This window comes from Symphalangus syndactylus, chromosome 16 (genome assembly GCF_028878055.3).
Source record: "Symphalangus syndactylus isolate Jambi chromosome 16, NHGRI_mSymSyn1-v2.1_pri, whole genome shotgun sequence".
In the NCBI taxonomy this organism is placed as follows: domain Eukaryota; kingdom Metazoa; phylum Chordata; class Mammalia; order Primates; family Hylobatidae; genus Symphalangus; species Symphalangus syndactylus.
The window spans coordinates 56,706,286-56,728,910 of record NC_072438.2 but is presented as its reverse complement, the minus strand read 5'-3'; positions in this window follow the sequence as shown (position 1 = coordinate 56,728,910).

Genomic DNA, 22,625 nt, shown 5'->3' with positions numbered 1-22,625 from the left:
CGCTCCGAAAGTCTACCTGCAGTTTCTACAGAAAGAGTGTTTCACAACTGCTCAATCTAAAGGAAGGTTCAACTCTGTTAGTTGAATACACAGAACAGAAAGAAGTTTCACAGATTGTTTCTGTGTCTTTTTTATTTGAGGTTATTCCTTTTTCCACTATAGGCCACGTAGTGCTCCAAATGTCCACTTGTAGTTCCTACAGAAAGAGTGTTTCAGAACTGCTCTATCAAAGGTAAGCCGCAATTCTCTTAGTTGAATGCACTGAACAGAAAGAAGTTTCGCAGAGTGCTTCCGTGTAGTTTTTATTTGAAGATATTCCTTTTTCCACTACAGGCCCCTTAGCAAACTGAATGTCCACTTGCAGTTTCTACAGAAAGAGTGTTTCAGTACAGCTCAATAAAAAGTAAGCCTCAACTCTGCTAGTTGAATGTACAGAGCAGAAAGAAGTTTCACAGAATGCTTCTGTGTAGTTTTTATTTGAAGATATTCCTTTTTCATTATAGGCCCCTTTGCACTCTGAATGTCCACTTGCTGTTTCTTCAAAAAGTGTGTTTCAGAACTGCTCTATCAAATGTAAGCTTCAATTCAGTTAGTTGAATGCACTGAACAGAAAGAAGTTTCGCAGAATGTTTCTGTGTAGTTTTTACTTTAAGTTATTTCTTTTTCCTGTATATACCCCTTTGTGCACGGAATGTCTACCTGCAGTTTCTACACAAAGAGTGTATCACAACTGCTCAATCTAGAGGAAGGTTCAACTCTGTTAGTTGAATGCACTGAACAGAGAGAAGTTTCACAGAATGCTTATGTGTAGTTTTTATTTGAAGATATTCCTTTTTCCACTATAGGCAACTTATTGCTCCGAATGTCCACATACAGTTTATACAGAAAGAGTGTTTCAGAAATTCTAAATCAAAAGGGAGCTTCAACTCTCTTAGTTGAATGCACAGAACAGAAAGAAGTTTCACAGAATGCTTCTGTGTAGTTTTTAATTGAAGGTATTCCTTTTTCCACTATTGTCCCGTTAGCGATCCGAATGTCCACTTGCAGTTGCTACGGAAAGAGTGTTTCAGTACTGCTCTATCAAAAGTAAGGTTCAGATCTGTTAGTTGAATGCACTGAACAGAGAGAAGTTTCACAGAATGCTTCTGTGTAGTTTTTATTTGAAGATATTCCTTTTTCCACTATAGGCAACTTAGTGCTCCGAATGTCCACATGCAGTTTATACAGAAAGAGTGTTTCAGAAATTCTAAATCAAAAGGGAGCTTCAACTCTTATTTGAATGCACAGAACGGAAAGAAGTTTCACAGAATATTTCTGTGTAGTTTTTATTTGAAGTTATTCTTTTTCCACTATTGTCCCGTTAGCGATCCGAATGTCCACTTGCAGTTGCTACGGAGTGTTTCAGAACTGCTCTATCAAAAGTAAGGTTCAGATCTGTTAGTTGAATGCACTGAACAGAAAGAAGTTTCGCATAAAGTTTCTGTGCAGTTTTTATTTGAAGATACTTCTTTTTCCCCTATTGGCCCCTTTGCACTCTGAATGTCCACTTGCTGTTTCTTCAGAAAGAGTGTTTCAGAACTGCTCAATCAAAAGTAAGGTTCAACTCTGTTAGTTGAATGCAAAGAACAGAAAGAAGTTTCTCAGAATGCTTCCGTGTAGTTTTTATTTGAAGATATTCCTTTTTCCACTATAGTCCCCTTAGCGATCAGAATGTCCACTTGCAGTTTCTACGGAAAGAGTGTTTCAGAACTGCTCTATCAAATGTAATCTTCAATTCAGTTAGTTGAATGCACTGAACAGAAAGAAGTTTCGCAGAATGTTTCTGTGTAGTTTTTATTTTAAGTTATTTCTTTTTCCAGTATAGGCCCCTTAGCGCTCAGAAAGTCTACCTGCAGTTTCTACACAAAGAGTGTTTCACAACTGCTCAATCTAAAGGAAGGTTCAACTCTGTTAGTTGAATGCACGGAACAGAGAGAAGTTTCACAGAATGCTTTTGTGTAGTTTTTATTTGAAGATATTCCTTTTTCCACTATAGGCCCCTTTGCACTCTGAATGTCCATTTGCTGTTTCTACAGAAAGAGGGTCTCAGAACTGCTCTATCAAAAGTAAGGTTCAGTTCTGGTAGTTGTATGCACTGAACAGAAAGAAGTTTCGCAGAGTGCTTCCGTGTAGTTTTTATTTGAAGATATTCCTTTTTCCACTACAGGCCACTTAGTAAACAGAATGTCCACTTGCAGTTTCTACAGAAAGAGTGTTTCAGTACAGCTCAATAAAAAGTAAGCCTCAACTCTGCTAGTTGAATGTACAGAGCAGAAAGAAGTTTCACAGAATGCTTCTGTGTAGTTTTTATTTGAAGATATTCCTTTTTCCACTATAGGCCCCTTTGCACTCTGAATGTCCACTTGCTGTTTCTTCAAAAAGTGTGTTTCAGAACTGCTCTATCAAATGTAAGCTTCAATTCAGTTAGTTGAATGCACTGAACAGAAAGAAGTTTCGCAGAATGTTTCTGTGTAGTTTTTATTTTAAGTTATTTCTTTTTCCAGTATAGACCCCTTTGTGCTCGGAAAGTCTACCTGCAGTTTCTACACAAAGAGTGTTTCACAACTGCTCAATCTAGAGGAAGGTTCAACTCTGTTAGCTGACTGTACAGAACAGAAAGTAGTTCCACAGAATGATTCTGTGTAGTTTTTATCTGAAGATAGTCCATTTTCCACTATTGGCTCCTTAGCCCACGGAATGTCTACTTGCAGTTTGTACAGAAAGATTGTTTCCGAACTGCTCAATCAAAAGTGAGGTTCAACTCTGTTAGTTGAGTGCACAGAACAGAAAGAAGTTTCACAGAATGCTTCCGTGTAGTTTTTATTTGAAGATATTCTTTTTTGCACCATTGTCCCATTAGCGATCTGAATGTCCACTTGCAGTTGCTACGGAAAGAGTGTTTCAGAACTGCTCTATCAAAAGTAAGCTTCAGATCTGTTAGTTGAATGCACTGAACAGAAAGAAGTTTCGCATAATTCTTCTGTGTAGTTTTTATTTGAATATATTCCTTTTTCCACTATAGGCCCCTTTGCACTCTGAATGTCCACTTGCTGTTTCTTCAGAAAGAGTGTTTCAGAACTGCTGAATCAAAAGTAAGGATCAACTCTTTTACTTGAATGCACAGAACAGAAAGAAGTTTCGCAGAATGCTTCCGTGTAGTTTTTATTTGAAGATATTACTTTTTCCACTATAGTCCCCTTAGCGATCAGAATGTCCACTTGCAGTTTCTACGGAAAGAGTGTTTCAGAACTGCTCTATCAAATGTAAGCTTCAATTCAGTTAGTTGAATGCACTGAACAGAAAGAAGTTTCGCCAAATGTTTCTGTGTAGTTTTTATTTTATTTCTTTTTCCAGTATATTCCCCTTAGCGCTCCGAAAGTCTAACTGCAGTTTCTACAGAAAGAGTGTTTCACAACTGCTCAATCTAAAGGAAGGTTCAACTCTGTTAGTTGAATACACAGAACAGAAAGAAGTTTCACAGATTGCTTCTGTGTCTTTTTTATTTGAGCTTATTCCTTTTTCCACTATAGGCCACGTAGTGCTCCAAATGTCCACTTGCAGTTCCTACAGAAAGAGTGTTTCAGAACTGCTCTATCAAAGATAAGCCGTAATTCTCTTAGTTGAATGCAGTGAACAGAAAGAAGTTTCGCAGAGTGCTTCCGTGTAGTTTTTATTTGAAGATATTCCTTTCTCCACTACAGGCCCCTTAGCAAACTGAATGTCCACCTGCAGTTTCTACAGAAAGAGTGTTTCATAACTGCTCAATGAAATGTAAGGTTCAACTCCGTTAGTTGAATGCAGAGAACGGAAAGAAGTTTCACAGAATGCTTCAGTGTAGTTTTATTTGAAGATACGCCTTTTTCCAGTACAGGCCCCTTAGCGCTCAGAATGTCCACATGCAGCTTCTACAGAAAGAGTGTTTCAGAGCTGCACAATCAAGAGTAAGCTTCAACTCTGTTAGTTGAATGCTCAGAACAGAAAGAAGTTTCGCAGAATGCTCCTGTGTAGTTTTTATTTGAAGATATTCCTTTTTCCACTATAGTGCCTTTAGCAATCCGAATGTCCACTTACAGTTTCTACGGAAAGAGTGTTCCAGAACTGCTCTATCCAAAGAAAGCTTCAATTCTGTTAGTTGAATTCACTGAACAGAAAGAAGTCTCACCGAATGCTCCTGTGTAGTTTTTATTTGAAGATATTTCTTTTTCCACTATAGGCCCTTTAGCGCTCGGAAAGTCCACCTGCAGTTTCTACAGAAAGAGTGTTTCACAACTGCTCAATCAAAAGTAAGGTTCAACTCTGTTAGTTGACTGTACAGAACAGAAAGTAGTTCCACAGAATGATTCTGTGTAATTTTTATCTGAAGATAGTCCATTTTCCACTATTGGCTCCTTAGCTCACAGAATGTCTACTTGCAGTTTGCACAGAAAGATTGTTTCCGAACTGCTCAATCAAAAGTGAGGTTCAACTCTGTTAGTTGAGTGCACAGAACAGAAAGAAGTTTCACAGAATGCTTCCGTGTAGTTTTTATTTGAAGATATTCCTTTTTCCACTATAGTCCCCTTAGCGATCAGAATATCCACTTGCAGTTTCTACGGAAAGAGTGTTTCAGAACTGCTCTATCAAATGTAAGCTTCAATTCAGTTAGTTGAATGCACTGAACAGAAAGAAGTTTCGCCAAATGTTTCTGTGTAGTTTTTATTTTAAGTTATTTCTTTTTCCAGTATAGGCCCCTTAGCGCTCCGAAAGTCTACCTGCAGTTTCTACAGAAAGAGTGGTTCACAACTGCTCAATCTAAAGGAAGGTTCAACTCTGTTAGTTGAATACACAGAACAGAAAGAAGTTTAACAGATTGCCTCTGTGTCTTTTTTATTTGAGCTTATTCCTTTTTCCACTATAGGCCACGTAGTGCTCCAAATGTCCACTTGCAGTTCCTACAGAAAGAGTGTTTCAGAACTGCTCTATCAAAGGTAAGCCGCAATTCTCTTAGTTGAATGCACTGAACAGAAAGAAGTTTCGCAGAGTGCTTCCGTGTAGTTTTTATTTGAAGATATTCCTTTTTCCACTACAGGCCCCTTAGCAAACTGAATGTCCACTTGCGGTTTCTACAGAAAGAGTGTTTCAGTACAGCTCAATAAAAAGTAAGCCTCAACTCTGCTAGTTGAATGTACAGAGCAGAAAGAAGTTTCACAGAATGCTTCTGTGTAGTTTTTATTTGAAGATATTCCTTTTTCCACTATAGGCCCCTTTGCACTCTGAATGTCCACTTGCTGTTTCTTCAAAAAGAGTGTTTCAGAACTGCTCTATCAAATGTAAGCTTCAATTCAGTTAGTTGAATGCACTGAACAGAAAGAAGTTTCGCAGAATGTTTCTGTGTAGTTTTTATTTTAAGTTATTTCTTTTTCCAGTATAGACCCCTTTGTGCTCGGAAAGTCTACCTGCAGTTTCTACACAAAGAGTGTTTCACAACTGCTCAAACTAGAGGAAGGTTCAACTCTGTTAGCTGACTGTACAGAACAGAAAGTAGTTCCACAGAATGATTCTGTGTAGTTTTTATCTGAAGATAGTCCATTTTCCACTATTGGCTCCTTAGCCCACAGAATGTCTACTTGCAGTTTGCACAGAAAGATTGTTTCCGAACTGCTCAATCAAAAGTGAGGTTCAACTCTGTTAGTTGAGTGCACAGAACAGAAAGAAGTTTCACAGAATGCTTCCGTGTAGTTTTTATTTGAAGATATTCTTTTTTGCACTATTGTCCCGTTAGCGATCTGAATGTCCACTTGCAGTTGCTATGGAAAGAGTGTTTCAGAACTGCTCTATCAAAAGTAAGCTTCAGATCTGTTAGTTGAATGCACTGAACAGAAAGAAGTTTCGCATAATTCTTCTGTGTAGTTTTTATTTGAATATATTCCTTTTTCCACTATAGGCCCCTTTGCACTCTGAATGTCCACTTGCTGTTTCTTCAAAAAGAGTGTTTCAGAACTGCTCTATAAATGTAAGCTTCAATTCAGTTAGTTGAATGCACTGAACAGAAAGAAGTTTCGCAGAATGTTTCTGTGTAGTTTTCATTTTAAGTTATTTCTTTTTCCAGTATAGACCCCTTTGTGCTCGGAAAGTCTACCTGCAGTTTCTACACAAAGAGTGTTTCACAACTGCTCAATCTAGAGGAAGGTTCAACTCTGTTAGTTGAATGCACTGAACAGAGAGAAGTTTCACAGAATGCTTCTGTGTAGTTTTTATTTGAAGATATTCCTTTTTCCACTATAGGCCACTTAGTGCTCCGAGTGTCCACATGCAGTTTATACAGAAAGAGTGTTTCAGAAATTCTAAACCAAAGGGAGCTTCAACTCTCTTAGTTGAATGCACAGAACAGAAAGAAGTTTCAGAGAATGCTTCTGTGTAGTTTTTATTTGAAGTTATTCCTTTTTCCACTATTGTCCCGTTAGCGATCCGAATGTCCACTTGCAGTTGCTACGGAAAGAGTGTTTCAGAACTGCTGTATCAAAAGTAAGGTTCAGATCTGTTAGTTGAATGCACTGAACAGAAAGAAGTTTCGCATAAAGCTTCTGTGTAGTTTTTATTTGAAGATATTACTTTTTCCCCTATAGGCCCCTTTGCACTCTGAATGTCCACTTGCTGTAACTTCAGAAAGAGTGTTTCAGAACTGCTCAATCAAAAGTAAGGTTCAACTCTGTTATTTGAATGCAAAGAACAGAAAGAAGTTTCTCAGAATGCTTCCGTGTAGTTTTTATTTGAGGATATTCCTTTTTCCACTACAGTCCCCTTAGCGATCAGAATGTCCACTTGCAGTTTCTACGGAAAGAGTGTTTCAGAACTGCTCTATCAAATGTAAGCTTCAATTCAGTTAGTTGAATGCACTGAACAGAAAGAAGTTTCGCCAAATGTTTCTGTGTAGTTTTTATTTTAAGTTATTTCTTTTTCCAGTATAGGCCCCTTAGCGCTCCGAAAGTCTACCTGCAGTTTCTACAGAAAGAGTGGTTCACAACTGCTCAATCTAAAGGAAGGTTCAACTCTGTTAGTTGAATACACAGAACAGAAAGAAGTTTCACAGATTGCTTCTGTGTCTTTTTTATTTGAGCTTATTCCTTTTTCCACTATGGGCCACGTAGTGCTCAAAATGTCCACTTGCAGTTCCTACAGAAAGAGTGTTTCAGAACTGCTCTATCAAAGGTAAGCCGCAATTCTCTTAGTTGAATGCACTGAACAGAAAGAAGTTTCGCAGAGTGCTTCCGTGTAGTTTTTATTTGAAGATATTCCTTTTTCCACTACAGGCCCCTTAACAAACTGAATGTCCACTTGCAGTTTCTACAGAAAGAGTGTTTCAGTACAGCTCAATAAAAAGTAAGCCTCAACTCTGCTAGTTGAATGTACAGAGCAGAAAGAAGTTTCACAGAATGCTTCTGTGTAGTTTTTATTTGAAGATATTCCTTTTTCCACTATAGGCCCCTTTGCACTCTGAATGTCCACTTGCTGTTCCTTCAAAAAGAGTGTTTCAGAACTGCTCTATCAAATGTAAGCTTCAATTCAGTTAGTTGAATGCACTGAACAGAAAGAAGTTTCGCAGAATGTTTCTGTGTAGTTTTTATTTTAAGTTATTTCTTTTTCCAGTATAGACCCCTTTGTGCTCGGAAAGTCTACCTGCAGTTTCTACACAAAGAGTGTTTCACAACTGCTCAATCTAGAGGAAGGTTCAACTCTGTTAGCTGACTGTACAGAACAGAAAGTAGTTCCACAGAATGATTCTGTGTAGTTTTTATCTGAAGATAGTCCATTTTCCACTATTGGCTCCTTAGCCCACAGAATGTCTACTTGCAGTTTGCACAGAAAGATTGTTTCCGAACTGCTCAATCAAAAGTGAGGTTCAACTCTGTTAGTTGAGTGCACAGAACAGAAAGAAGTTTCACAGAATTCTTCCGTGTAGTTTTTATTTGAAGATATTCTTTTTTGCACTATTGTCCCGTTAGCGATCTGAATGTCCACTTGCAGTTGCTACGGAAAGAGTGTTTCAGAACTGCTCTATCAAAAGTAAGCTTCAGATCTGTTAGTTGAATGCACTGAACAGAAAGAAGTTTCGCATAATTCTTCTGTGTAGTTTTTATTTGAATATATTCCTTTTTCCACTATAGGCCCCTTTGCACTCTGAATGTCCACTTGCTGTTTCTTCAGAAAGAGTGTTTCAGAACTGCTGAATCAAAAGTAAGGATCAACTCTTTTAGTTGAATGCACAGAACAGAAAGAAGTTTCGCAGAATGCTTCCGTGTAGTTTTTATTTGAAGATATTCCTTTTTCCACTACAGTCCCCTTAGCGATCAGAATGTCCACTTGCAGTTTCTACGGAAAGAGTGTTTCAGAACTGCTCTATCAAATGTAAGCTTCAATTCAGTTAGTTGAATGCACTGAACAGAAAGAAGTTTCGCCAAATGTTTCTGTGTAGTTTTTATTTTAAGTTATTTCTTTTTCCAGTATATTCCCCTTAGCGCTAGGAAGGTCTACCTGCAGTTTCTACAGAAAGAGTGTTTCACAACTGCTCAATCTAAAGGAAGGTTCAACTCTGTTAGTTGAATACACAGAACAGAAAGAAGTTTCACAGATTGCTTCTGTGTCTTTTTTATTTGAGCTTATTCCTTTTTCCACTATAGGCCACGTAGTGCTCCAAATGTCCACTTGCAGTTCCTACAGAAAGAGTGTTTCAGAACTGCTCTATCAAAGGTAAGCCGCAATTCTCTTAGTTGAATGCACTGAACAGAAAGAAGTTTCGCAGAGTGCTTCCGTGTAGTTTTTATTTGAAGATATTCCTTTTTCCACTACAGGCCCCTTAGCAAACTGAATGTCCACTTGCAGTTTCTACAGAAAGAGTGTTTCAGTACAGCTCAATAAAAAGTAAGCCTCAACTCTGCTAGTTGAATGTACAGAGCAGAAAGAAGTTTCACAGAATGCTTCTGTGTAGTTTTTATTTGAAGATATTCCTTTTTCCACTATAGGCCCCTTTTCACTCTGAATGTCCACTTGCAGTTTCCACAGAAAGAGTGTTTCAGAACTGCTCAATCAAAAGTGAAGTTCAACTCTGTTAGTTGAATGCACAGAACAGAAAGAAGTTTCGCAGAATGCTTCCGTGTAGTTTTTATTTGCAGATATTCCTTTTTCCACTATTGTCCCGTTAGCGCTCAGAATGTCCACTTGCAGTTTCTACATAAGAGTGTTTCAGAACTGCTCAATGAAAAGTAAGGTTCAACTCTGTTAGTGGAATGCACATAAGAGAAGGAAGTTTCAGAGAAAGCTTCTGTGTAGTTTTTATTTGAAGATATTCCTTTTTCCACTGTAGGCCCCTTAGCACTATGAATGTCCATTTGCTGTTTCTACAGAAAGAGTGTCTCAGAACTGCTCTATCAAAAGTAAGGTTCAGTTCTGTTAGTTGAATGCACTGAACAGAAAGAAGTTTCACAGACTGTTTCTCTGTCGTTGTTATTAGAGGTTATAACTTTTTCCACTATATTCCCCTTAGCGGTCTGAATGTCCACCTGCAGTTTCTACAGAAAGAGTGTTTCATAACTGCTCAATAAATGTAAGGTTCAACTCCGTTAGTTGAATGCAGAGAACGAAAAGAAGTTTCACAGAATGCTTCAGTGTAGTTTTATTTGCAGATACGCCTTTTTCCAGTTCAGGCCCCTTAGCGCTCAGAATGTCCACATGTAGCTTCTACAGAAAGAGTGTTTCAGAGCTGCACAATCAATAGTAAGCTTCAACTCTGTTAGTTGAATGCTCAGAACAGAAAGAAGTTTCGCAGAATGCTCCTGTGTAGTTTTTATTTGAAGATATTCCTTTTTCCACTACAGTGCCTTTAGCAATCCGAATGTCCACTTACAGTTTCTACGGAGAGAGTGTTCCAGAACTGCTCTTTCAAAAGAAAGCTTCAATTCTGTTAGTTGAATGCACTGAACAGAAAGAAGTTTCACAGAATGCTCCTGTGTAGTTTTTATTTGAAGATATTTCTTTTTCCACTATAGGCCCTTTAGCGCTCCGAAAGTCCACATGCAGTTTCTACAGAAAGAGTGTTTCACAACTGCTCAATCAAAGTAAGGTTCAACTCTGTTAGTTGACTGTACAGAACAGAAAGTAGTTCCACAGAATGATTCTGTGTAGTTTGTATCTGAAGATAGTCCATTTTCCACTATTGGCTCCTTAGCTCAAAGAATGTCTACTTGCAGTTTGCACAGAAAGACTGTTTCCGAACTGCTCAATCAAAAGTGAGGTTCAACTCTGTTAGTTGAGTGCACAGAACAGAAAGAAGTTTCACAGAATGCTTCCGTGTAGTTTTTATTTGAAGATATTCTTTTTTGCACTATTGTCCCGTTAGCGATCTGAATGTCCACTTGCAGTTGCTACGGAAACAGTGTTTCAGAACTGCTCTATCAAAAGTAAGCTTCAGATCTGTTAGTTGAATGCACTGAACAGAAAGAAGTTTCGCATAATTCTTCTGTGTAGTTTTTATTTGAATATATTCCTTTTTCCACTATAGGCCCCTTTGCACTCTGAATGTCCACTTGCTGTTTCTTCAGAAAGAGTGTTTCAGAACTGCTGAATCAAAAGTAAGGATCAACTCTTTTAGTTGAATGCACAGAACAGAAAGAAGTTTCGCAGAATGCTTCCGTGTAGTTTTTATTTGAAGATATTCCTTTTTCCACTACAGTCCCCTTAGCGATCAGAATGTCCACTTGCAGTTTCTACGGAAAGAGTGTTTCAGAACTGCTCTATCAAATGTAAGCTTCAATTCAGTTAGTTGAATGCACTGAACAGAAAGAAGTTTCACCAAATGTTTCTGTGTAGTTTTTATTTTAAGTTATTTCTTTTTCCAGTATAGGCCGGTTAGCGCTCCAAAAGTCTACCTGCAGTTTCTACAGAAAGAGTGTTTCACAACTGCTCAATCTAAAGGAAGGTTCAACTCTGTTAGTTGAATGCACGGAACAGAGAGAAGTTTCACAGAATGCTTTTGTGTAGTTTTTATTTGAAGATATTCCTTTTTCCACTATAGGCCCCTTTTCACTCTGAATGTCCACTTGCAGTTTCCACAGAAAGAGTGTTTCAGAACTGCTCAATCAAAAGTGAGGTTCAACTCTGTTAGTTGAATGCACAGAACAGAAAGAAGTTTCCCAGAATGCTTCTGTGTAGTTTTTATTTGAAGATACTCCTTTTTCCACTATTTTCCCGTTAGCGCTCAGAATATCCACTTGCAGTTTCTACAAAAGAGTGTTTCAGAACTGCTCAATGAAAAGTAAGGTTCAACTCTGTTAGTGGAATGCACATAAGAGAAGGAAGTTTCAGAGAAATCTTCTGTGTAGTTTTTATTTGAAGATATTCCTTTTTCCACTGTAGGCCCCTTAGCACTATGAATGTCCATTTGCTGTTTCTACAGAAAGAGTGTCTCAGAACTGCTCTATCAAAAGTAAGGTTCAGTTCTGTTTGTTGAATGCACTGAACAGAAAGAAGTTTCACAGACTGTTTCTCTGTCGTTGTTATTAGAGGTTATAACTTTTTCCACTATATTCCCCTTAGCGGTCTGAATGTCCACCTGCAGTTTCTACAGAAAGAGTGTTTCATAACTGCTCAATCAAATGTAAGGTTCAACTCCGTTAGTTGAATGCAGAGAACGGAAAGAAGTTTCACAGAATGCTTCAGTGTAGTTTTATTTGAAGATACGCCTTTTTCCAGTACAGGCCCCTTAGCGCTCAGAATGTCCACATGCAGCTTCTACAGAAAGAGTGTTTCAGAGCTGCACAATCAAAAGTAAGCTTCAACTCTGTTAGTTGAATGCTCAGAACAGAAAGAAGTTTCGCAGAATGCTCCTGTGTAGTTTTTATTTGAAGATATTCCTTTTTCCACTATAGTGCCTTTAGCAATCCGAATGTCCACTTACAGTTTCTACGGAAAGAGTGTTCCAGAACTGCTCTATCCAAAGAAAGCTTCAATTCTGTTAGTTGAATGCACTGAACAGAAAGAAGTTTCACAGAATGCTCCTGTGTAGTTTTTATTTGAAGATATTTCTTTTTCCACTATAGGCCCTTTAGCGCTCCGAAAGTCCACCTGCAGTTTCTACAGAAAGAGTGTTTCACAACTGCTCAATGAAAAGTAAGGTTCAACTCTGTTAGTTGATTGTACAGAACAGAAAGTAGTTCCACAGAATGATTCTGTGTAGTTTTTATCTGAAGTTAGTCCATTTTCCACTATTGGCTCCTTAGCCCACAGAATGTCTACTTGCAGTTTGCACAGAAAGATTGTTTCCGAGCTGCACCATCAAAAGTGAGGTTCAACTCTGTTAGTTGAGTGCACAGAACAGAAAGAAGTTTCACAGAATGCTTCTCTGTAGTTTTTATTTGAAGGTATTCCTTTTTCCACTATTGTCCCGTTAGCGATCCGAATGTCCACTTGCAGTTGCTACGGAAAGAGTGTTTCAGAACTGCTCTATCAAAAGTAAGGTTCAGATCTGTTAGTTGAATGCACTGAACATAAAGAAGTTTTGCATAAAGCTTCTGTGTAGTTTTTATTTGAAGATATTCCTTTTTCCACTATAGGCCCCTTTGCACTCTGAATGTCCACTTGCTGTTTCTTCAGAAAGAGTGATTCAGAACTGCTCAATCAAAAGTAAGGTTCAACTCTGTTAGTTGAATGCAAAGAACAGAAAGAAGTTTCTCAGAATGCTTCCGTGTAGTTTTTATTTGAAGATATTCCTTTTTCCACTATAGTACCCTTAGCGATCAGAATGTCCACTTGCAGTTTCTACGGAAAGAGTGTTTCAGAACTGCTCTATCAAATGTAAGCTTCAATTCAGTTAGTTGAATGCACTGAACAGAAAGAAGTTTCGCAGAATGTTTCTGTGTTTTTATTTTAAGTTATTTCTTTTTCCAGTATAGGCCCCTTAGCGCTCAGAAAGTCTACCTGCAGTTTCTACACAAAGAGTGTTTCACAACTGCTCAATCTAAAGGAAGGTTCAACTCTGTTAGTTGAATGCACGGAACAGAGAGAAGTTTCACAGAATGCTTTTGTGTAGTTTTTATTTGAAGATATTCCTTTTTCCACTATAGGCCCCTTTTCACTCTGAATGTCCACTTGCAGTTTCCACAGAAAGAGTGTTTCAGAACTGCTCAATCAAAAGTGAGGTTCAACTCTGTTAGTTGAATGCACAGAACAGAAAGAAGTTTCGCAGAATGCTTCTGTGTAGTTTTTATTTGAAGATACTCCTTTTTCCACTATTGTCCCGTTAGCGCTCAGAATATCCACTTGCAGTTTCTACAAAAGAGTGTTTCAGAACTGCTCAATGAAAAGTAAGGTTCAACTCTGTTAGTGGAATGCACATAAGAGAAGGAAGTTTCAGAGAAATCTTCTGTGTAGTTTTTATTTGAAGATATTCCTTTTTCCACTGTAGGCCCCTTAGCACTATGAATGTCCATTTGCTGTTTCTACAGAAAGAGTGTCTCAGAACTGCTCTATCAAAAGTAAGGTTCAGTTCTGTTAGTTGAATGCACTGAACAGAAAGAAGTTTCACAGACTGTTTCTCTGTCGTTGTTATTAGAGGTTATAACTTTTTCCACTATATTCCCCTTAGCGGTCTGAATGTCCACCTGCAGTTTCTACAGAAAGAGTGTTTCATAACTGCTCAATCAAATGTAAAGTTCAACTCCGTTAGTTGAATGCAGAGAACGGAAAGAAGTTTCACAGAATGCTTCAGTGTAGTTTTATTTGAAGATACGCCTTTTTCCAGTACAGGCCCCTTAGCGCTCAGAATGTCCACATGCAGCTTCTACAGAAAGAGTGTTTCAGAGCTGCACAATCAAAAGTAAGCTTCAACTCTGTTAGTTGAATGCTCAGAACAGAAAGAAGTTTCGCAGAATGTTCCTGTGTAGTTTTTATTTGAAGATATTCCTTTTTCCACTATAGTGCCTTTAGCAATCCGAATGTCCACTTACAGTTTCTACGGAAAGAGTGTTCCAGAACTGCTCTATCCAAAGAAAGCTTCAATTCTGTTAGTTGAATGCACTGAACAGAAAGAAGTTTCACAGAATGCTCCTGTGTAGTTTTTATTTGAAGATATTTCTTTTTCCACTATAGGCCCTTTAGCGCTCCGAAAGTCCACCTGCAGTTTCTACAGAAAGAGTGTTTCACAACGGCTCAATGAAAAGTAAGGTTCAACTCTGTTAGTTGACTGTACAGAACAGAAAGTAGTTCCACAGAATGATTCTGTGTAGTTTTTATCTGAAGATAGTCCATTTTCCACTATTGGCTCCTTAGCCCACAGAATGTCTACTTGCAGTTTGCACAGAAAGATTGTTTCCGAACTGCACAATCAAAAGTGAGGTTCAACTCTGTTAGTTGAGTGCACAGAACAGAAAGAAGTTTCACAGAATGCTTCTGTGTAGTTTTTATTTGAAGGTATTCCTTTTTCCACTATTGTCCCGTTAGCGATCCGAATGTCCACTTGCAGTTGCTACGGAAAGAGTGTTTCAGAACTGCTCTATCAAAAGTAAGGTTCAGATCTGTTAGTTGAATGCACTGAACAGAAAGAAGTTTTGCATAAAGCTTCTGTGTAGTTTTTATTTGAAGATATTCCTTTTTCCACTATAGGCCCCTTTGCACTCTGAATGTCCACTTGCTGTTTCTTCAGAAAGAGTGATTCAGAACTGCTCAATCAAAAGTAAGGTTCAACTCTGTTAGTTGAATGCAAAGAACAGAAAGAAGTTTCTCAGAATGCTTCCGTGTAGTTTTTATTTGAAGATTTTCCTTTTTCCACTATAGTCCCCTTAGCGATCAGAATGTCCACTTGCAGTTTCTACGGAAAGAGTGTTTCAGAACTGCTCTATCAAATGTAAGCTTCAATTCAGTTAGTTGAATGCACTGAACAGAAAGAAGTTTCGCAGAATGTTTCTGTGTAGTTTTTATTTTAAGCTATTTCTTTTTCCAGTATAGGCCCCTTAGCGCTCAGAAAGTCTACCTGCAGTTTCTACACAAAGAGTGTTTCACAACTGCTCAATCTAAAGGAAAGTTCAACTCTGTTAGTTGAATGCACGGAACAGAGAGAAGTTTCACAGAATGCTTTTGTGTAGTTTTTATTTGAAGATATTCCTTTTTCCACTATAGGCCCCTTTTCATTCTGAATGTCCACTTGCAGTTTCCAAAGAAAGAGTGTTTCAGAACTGCTCAATCAAAAGTGAGGTTCAACTCTGTTAGTTGAATGCACAGAACAGAAAGAAGTTTCGCAGAATGCTTCCGTGTAGTTTTTATTTGAAGATACTCCTTTTTCCACTATTGTCCCGTTAGCGCTCAGAATGTCCACTTGCAGTTTCTACAAAAGAGTGTTTCAGAACTGCTCAATGAAAAGTAAGGTTCAACTCTGTTAGTGGAATGCACATAAGAGAAGGAAGTTTCAGAGAAATCTTCTGTGTAGTTTTTATTTGAAGATATTCCTTTTTCCACTGTAGGCCCCTTAGCACTATGAATGTCCATTTGCTGTTTCTACAGAAAGAGTGTCTCAGAACTGCTCTATCAAAAGTAAGGTTCAGTTCTGTTTGTTGAATGCACTGAACAGAAAGAAGTTTCACAGACTGTTTCTCTGTCGTTGTTATTAGAGGTTATAACTTTTTCCACTATATTCCCCTTAGCGGTCTGAATGTCCACCTGCAGTTTCTACAGAAAGAGTGTTTCATAACTGCTCAATCAAATGTAAGGTTCAACTCCGTTAGTTGAATGCAGAGAACGGAAAGAAGTTTCACAGAATGCTTCAGTGTAGTTTTATTTGAAGATACGCCTTTTTCCAGTACAGGCCCCTTAGCGCTCAGAATGTCCACATGCAGCTTCTACAGAAAGAGTGTTTCAGAGCTGCACAATCAAAAGTAAGCTTCAACTCTGTTAGTTGAATGCTCAGAACAGAAAGAAGTTTCGCAGAATGCTCCTGTGTAGTTTTTATTTGAAGATATTCCTTTTTCCACTATACTGCCTTTAGCAATCCGAATGTCCACTTACAGTTTCTACGGAAAGAGTGTTCCAGAACTGCTCTATCAAAAGAAAGCTTCAATTCTGTTAGTTGAATGCACTGAACAGAAAGAAGTTTCACAGAATGCTCCTGTGTAGTTTTTATTTGAAGATATTTCTTTTTCCACTATAGGCCCTTTAGCGCTCCGAAAGTCCACCTGCAGTTTCTACAGAAAGTGTGTTTCACAACTGCTCAATCAAAAGTAAGGTTCAACTCTGTTAGTTGACTGTACAGAACAGAAAGTAGTTCCACAGAATGATTCTGTGTAGTTTTTATCTGAAGATAGTCCATTTTCCACTATTGGCTCCTTAGCCCACAGAATGTCTACTTGCAGTTTGCACAGAAAGATTGTTTCCGAACTGCTCAATCAAAAGTGAGGTTCAACTCTGTTAGTTGAGTGCACAGAACAGAAAGAAGTTTCACAGAATGCTTCCGTGTAGTTTTTATTTGAAGATATTCTTTTTTGCACTATTGTCCCGATAGCGATCTGAATATCCACTTGCAGTTGCTACGGAAAGAGTGTTTCAGAACTGCTCTATCAAAAGTAAGCTTCAGATCTGTTAGTTGAATGCACTGAACAGAAAGAAGTTTCGCATAATTCTTCTGTGTAGTTTTTATTTGAATATATTCCTTTTTCCACTATAGGCCCCTTTGCACTCTGAATGTCCACTTGCTGTTTCTTCAGAAAGAGTGTTTCAGAACTGCTGAATCAAAAGTAAGGATCAACTCATTTAGTTGAATGCACAGAACAGAAAGAAGTTTCGCAGAATGCTTCCGTGTAGTTTTTATTTGAAGATATTCCTTTTTCCCCTACATTCCCCTTAGCGATCAGAATGTCCACTTGCAGTTTCTACGGAAAGAGTGTTTCAGAACTGCTCTATCAAATGTAAGCTTCAATTCAGTTAGTTGAATGCACTGAACAGAAAGAAGTTTCGCCAAATGTTTCTGTGTAGTTTTTATTTTAAGTTATTTCTTTTTCCAGTATAGGCCCCTTAGCGCTCCGAAAGTCTAACTGCAGTTTCTACAGAAAGACTGTTTCACAACTGCTCAATCTAAAGGAAGGTTCAACTCTGTTAGTTGAATACACAGAACAGAAAGAAGTTTCACAGATTGCTTCTGTGTCTTTTTTATTTGAGCTTATTCCTTTTTCCACTATAGACCACGTAGTGCTCCAAATGTCCACTTGCAGTTCCTACAGAAAGAGTGTTTCAGAACTGCTCTATCAAAGGTAAACCGCAATTCTCTTAGTTGAATGCACTGAACAGAAAGAAGTTTCGCAGAGTGCTTCCGTGTAGTTTTTATTTGAAGATATTCCTTTCTCCACTACAGGCCCCTTAGCAAACTGAATGTCCACTTGCAGTTTCTACAGAAAGAGTGTTTCAGTACAGCTCAATAAAAAGTAAGCCTCAACTCTGCTAGTTGAATGTACAGAGCAGAAAGAAGTTTCACAGAATACTTCTGTGTAGTTTTTATTTGCAGATATTCCTTTTTCCACTATAGGCCCCTTTGCACTCTGAATGTCCACTTGCTGTTTCTTCAAAAAGAGTGTTTCAGAACTGCCCTATCAAATGTAAGCTTCAATTCAGTTAGTTGAATGCACTGAACAGAAAGAAGTTTCGCAGAATGTTTCTGTGTAGTTTTTATTTTAAGTTATTTCTTTTTCCAGTATAGACCCCTTTGTGCTCGGAAAGTCTACCTGCAGTTTCTACACAAAGAGTGTTTCACAACTGCTCAATCTAGAGGAAGGTTCAACTCTGTTAGTTGAATGCACTGAACAGAGAGAAGTTTCACAGAATGATTCTGTGTAGTTTTTATTTGAAGATATTCCTTTTTCCACTATAGGCAACTTAGTGCTCCGAATGTCCACATGCAGTTTATACAGAAAGAGTGTTTCAGAAATTCTAAACCAAAGGGAGCTTCAACTCTCTTAGTTGAATGCACAGAACAGAAAGAAGTTTCACAGAATGCTTCTGTGTGGTTTTTATTTGAAGGTATTCCTTTTTCCACTATTGTCCCGTTAGCGATCCGAATGTCCACTTGCAGTTGCTACGGAAAGAGTGCTTCAGAACTGCTCTATCAAAAGTAAGGTTCAGATCTGTTAGTTGAATGCACTGAACAGAAAGAAGTTTCGCATAAAGCTTCTGTGTAGTTTTTATTTGAAGATATTCCTTTTTCCCCTATAGGCCCCTTTGCACTCTGAATGTCCACTTGCTGTTTCTTCAGAAAGAGTGTTTCAGAACTGCTCAATCAAAAGTAAGGTTCAACTCTGTTAGTTGAATGCAAAGAACAGAAAGAAGTTTCTCAGAATGCTTCCGTGTAGTTTTTATTTGAAGATATTCCTTTTTCCACTATAGTCCCCTTAGCGATCAGAATGTCCACTTGCAGTTTCTACGGAAAGAGTGTTTCAGAACTGCTCTATCAAATGTAAGCTTCAATTCAGTTAGTTGAATGCACTGAACAGAAGGAAGTTTCGCAGAATGTTTCTGTGTAGTTTTTAAGTTATTTCTTTTTCCAGTATAGGCCCCTTAGCGCTCAGAAAGTCTACCTGCAGTTTCTACACAAAGAGTGTTTCACAACTGCTCAATCTAAAGGAAGGTTCAACTCTGTTAGTTGAATGCACGGAACAGAGAGAAGTTTCGCAGAATGCTTTTGTGTAGTTTTTATTTGAAGATATTCCTTTTTCCACTATAGGCCCCTTTTCACTCTGAATGTCCACTTGCAGTTTCCACAGAAAGAGTGTTTCAGAACTGCTCAATCAAAAGTGAGGTTCAACTCTGTTAGTTGAATGCACAGAACAGAAAGAAGTTTCGCAGAATGCTTCCGTGTAGTTTTTATTTGAAGATACTCCTTTTTCCACTATTGTCCCGTTAGCGCTCAGAATGTCCACTTGCAGTTTCTACATAAGAGTGTTTCAGAACTGCTCAATGAAAAGTAAGGTTCAACTCTGTTAGTGGAATGCACATAAGAGAAGGAAGTTTCAGAGAAATCTTCTGTGTAGTTTTTATTTGAAGATATTCCTTTTTCCACTGTAGGCCCCTTAGCACTATGAATGTCCATTTGCTGTTTCTACAGAAAGAGTGTCTCAGAACTGCTCTATCAAAAGTAAGGTTCAGTTCTGTTAGTTGAATGCACTGAACAGAAAGAAGTTTCACAGACTGTTTCTCTGTCGTTGTTATTAGAGGTTATAACTTTTTCCACTATATTCCCCTTAGCGGTCTGAATGTCCACCTGCAGTTTCTACAGAAAGAGTGTTTCATAACTGCTCAATCAAATGTAAGGTTCAACTCCGTTAGTTGAATGCAGAGAACGGAAAGAAGTATCACAGAATGCTTCAGTGTAGTTTTATTTGAAGATACGCCTTTTTCCAGTACAGGCCCCTTAGCGCTCAGAATGTCCACATGCAGCTTCTACAGAAAGAGTGTTTCAGAGCTGCACAATCAAAAGTAAGCTTCAACTCTGTTAGTTGAATGCTCAGAACAGAAAGAAGTTTCGCAGAATGCTCCTGTGTAGTTTTTATTTGAAGATATTCCTTTTTCCACTATAGTGCCTTTAGCAATCCGAATGTCCACTTACAGTTTCTACGGAAAGAGTGTTCCAGAACTGCTCTATCCAAAGAAAGCTTCAATTCTGTTAGTTGAATGCACTGAACAGAAAGAAGTTTCACAGAATGTTCCTGTGTAGTTTTTATTTGAAGATATTTCTTTTTCCACTATAGGCCCTTTAGCGCTCCGAAAGTCCACCTGCAGTTTCTACAGAAAGAGTGTTTCACAACTGCTCAATCAAAAGTAAGGTTCAACTCTGTTAGTTGACTGTACAGAACAGAAAGTAGTTCCACAGAATGATTCTGTGTAGTTTTTATCTGAAGATAGTCCATTTTCCACTATTGGCTCCTTAGCCCACAGAATGTCTACTTGCAGTTTGCACAGAAAGATTGTTTCCGAACTGCTCAATCAAAAGTGAGGTTCAACTCTGTTAGTTGAGTGCACAGAACAGAAAGAAGTTTCACAGAATGCTTCCGTGTAGTTTTTATTTGAAGATATTCTTTTTTGCACTATTGTCCCGTTAGCGATCTGAATGTCCACTTGCAGTTGCTACGGAAAGAGTGTTTCAGAACTGCTCTATCAAAAGTAAGCTTCAGATCTGTTAGTTGAATGCACTGAACAGGAAGAAGTTTCGCATAATTCTTCTGTGTAGTTTTTATTTGAATATATTCCTTTTTCCACTATAGGCCCCTTTGCACTCTGAATGTCCACTTGCTGTTTCTTCAGAAAGAGTGTTTCAGAACTGCTGAATCAAAAGTAAGGATCAACTCTTTTAGTTGAATGCACAGAACAGAAAGAAGTTTCGCAGAATGCTTCCGTGTAGTTTTTATTTGAAGATATTCCTTTTTCCACTACAGTCCCCTTAGCGATCAGAATGTCCACTTGCAGTTTCTACGGAAAGAGTGTTTCAGAACTGCTCTATCAAATGTAAGCTTCAATTCAGTTAGTTGAATGCACTGAACAGAAAGAAGTTTCGCCAAATGTTTCTGTGTAGTTTTTATTTTAAGTTATTTCTTTTTCCAGTATAGGCCCGTTAACGCTCCGAATGTCTACCTGCAGTTTCTACAGAAAGAGTGTTTCACAACTGCTCAATCTAAAGGAAGGTTCAACTCTGTTAGTTGAATACACAGAACAGAAAGAAGTTTCACAGATTGCTTCTGTGTCTTTTTTATTTGAGCTTATTCCTTTTTCCACTATAGGCCACGTAGTGCTCCAAATGTCCACTTGCAGTTCCTACAGAAAGAGTGTTTCAGAACTGCTCTATCAAAGGTAAGCCGCAATTCTCTTAGTTGAATGCACTGACCAGAAAGAAGTTTCGCAGAGTGCTTCCGTGTAGTTTTTATTTGAAGATATTCCTTTTTCCACTACAGGCCCCTTAGCAAACTGAATGTCCACTTGCAGTTTCTACAGAAAGAGTGTTTCAGTACAGCTCAATAAAAAGTATGCCTCAACTCTGCTAGTTGAATGTACAGAGCAGAAAGAAGTTTCACAGAATGCTTCTGTGTAGTTTTTATTTGCAGATATTCCTTTTTACACTATAGGCCCCTTTGCACTCTGAATGTCCACTTGCTGTTTCTTCAAAAAGAGTGTTTCAGAACTGCCCTATCAAATGAAAGCTTCAATTCAGTTAGTTGAATGCACTGAACAGTAAGAAGATTCGCAGAATGTTTCTGTGTAGTTTTTATTTTAAGTTATTTCTTTTTCCAGTATAGACCCCTTTGTGCTCGGAAAGTCTACCTGCAGTTTCTACACAAAGAGTGTTTCACAACTGCTCAATCTAGAGGAAGGTTCAACTCTGTTAGTTGAATGCACTGAACAGAGAGAAGTTTCACAGAATGCTTCTGTGTAGTTTTTATTTGAAGATATTCCTTTTTCCACTATAGGCAACTTAGTGCTCCGAATGTCCACATGCAGTTTATACAGAAAGAGTGTTTCAGAAATTCTAAACCAAAGGGAGCTTCAACTCTCTTAGTTGAATGCACAGAACAGAAAGAAGTTTCACAGAATGCTTCTGTGTAGTTTTTATTTGAAGGTATTCCTTTTTCCACTATTGTCCCGTTAGCGATCCGAATGTCCACTTGCAGTTGCTACGGAAAGAGTGTTTCAGAACTGCTCTTTCAAAAGTAAGGTTCAGATCTGTTAGTTGAATGCACTGAACAGAAAGAAGTTTCGCATAAAGCTTCTGTGTAGTTTTTATTTGAAGATATTCCTTTTTCCCCTATAGGCCCCTTTGCACTCTGAATGTCCACTTGCTGTTTCTTCAGAAAGAGTGTTTCAGAACTGCTCAATCAAAAGTAAGGTTCAACTCTGTTAGTTGAATGCAAAGAACAGAAAGAAGTTTCTCAGAATGCTTCCGTGTAGTTTTTATTTGAAGATATTCCTTTTTCCACTATAGCCCCTTAGCGATCAGAATGTCCACTTGCAGTTTCTACGGAAAGAGTGTTTCAGAACTGCTCTATCAAATGTAAGCTTCAATTCAGTTAGTTGAATGCACTGAACAGAAAGAAGTTTCGCAGAATGTTTCTGTGTAGTTTTTATTTTAAGTTATTTCTTTTTCCAGTATAGGCCCCTTAGCGCTCAGAAAGTCTACCTGCAGTTTCTACACAAAGAGTGTTTCACAACTGCTCAATCTAAAGGAAGGTTCAACTCTGTTAGTTGAATGCACGGAACAGAGAAAAGTTTCGCAGAATGCTTTTGTGTAGTTTTTATTTGAAGATATTCCTTTTTCCACTATAGTCCCCTTAGCGATCAGAATGTCCACTTGCAGTTGCTACGGAAAGAGTGTTTCAGAACTGCTCTATCAAAAGTAAGCTTCAGATCTGTTAGTTGAATGCACTGAACAGAAAGAAGTTTCGCAGAATGTTTCTGTGTAGTTTTTAAGTTATTTCTTTTTCCAGTATAGGCCCCTTAGCGCTCAGAAAGTCTACCTGCAGTTTCTACACAAAGAGTGTTTCACAACTGCTCAATGTAAAGGAAGGTTCAACTCTGTTAGTTGAATGCACGGAACA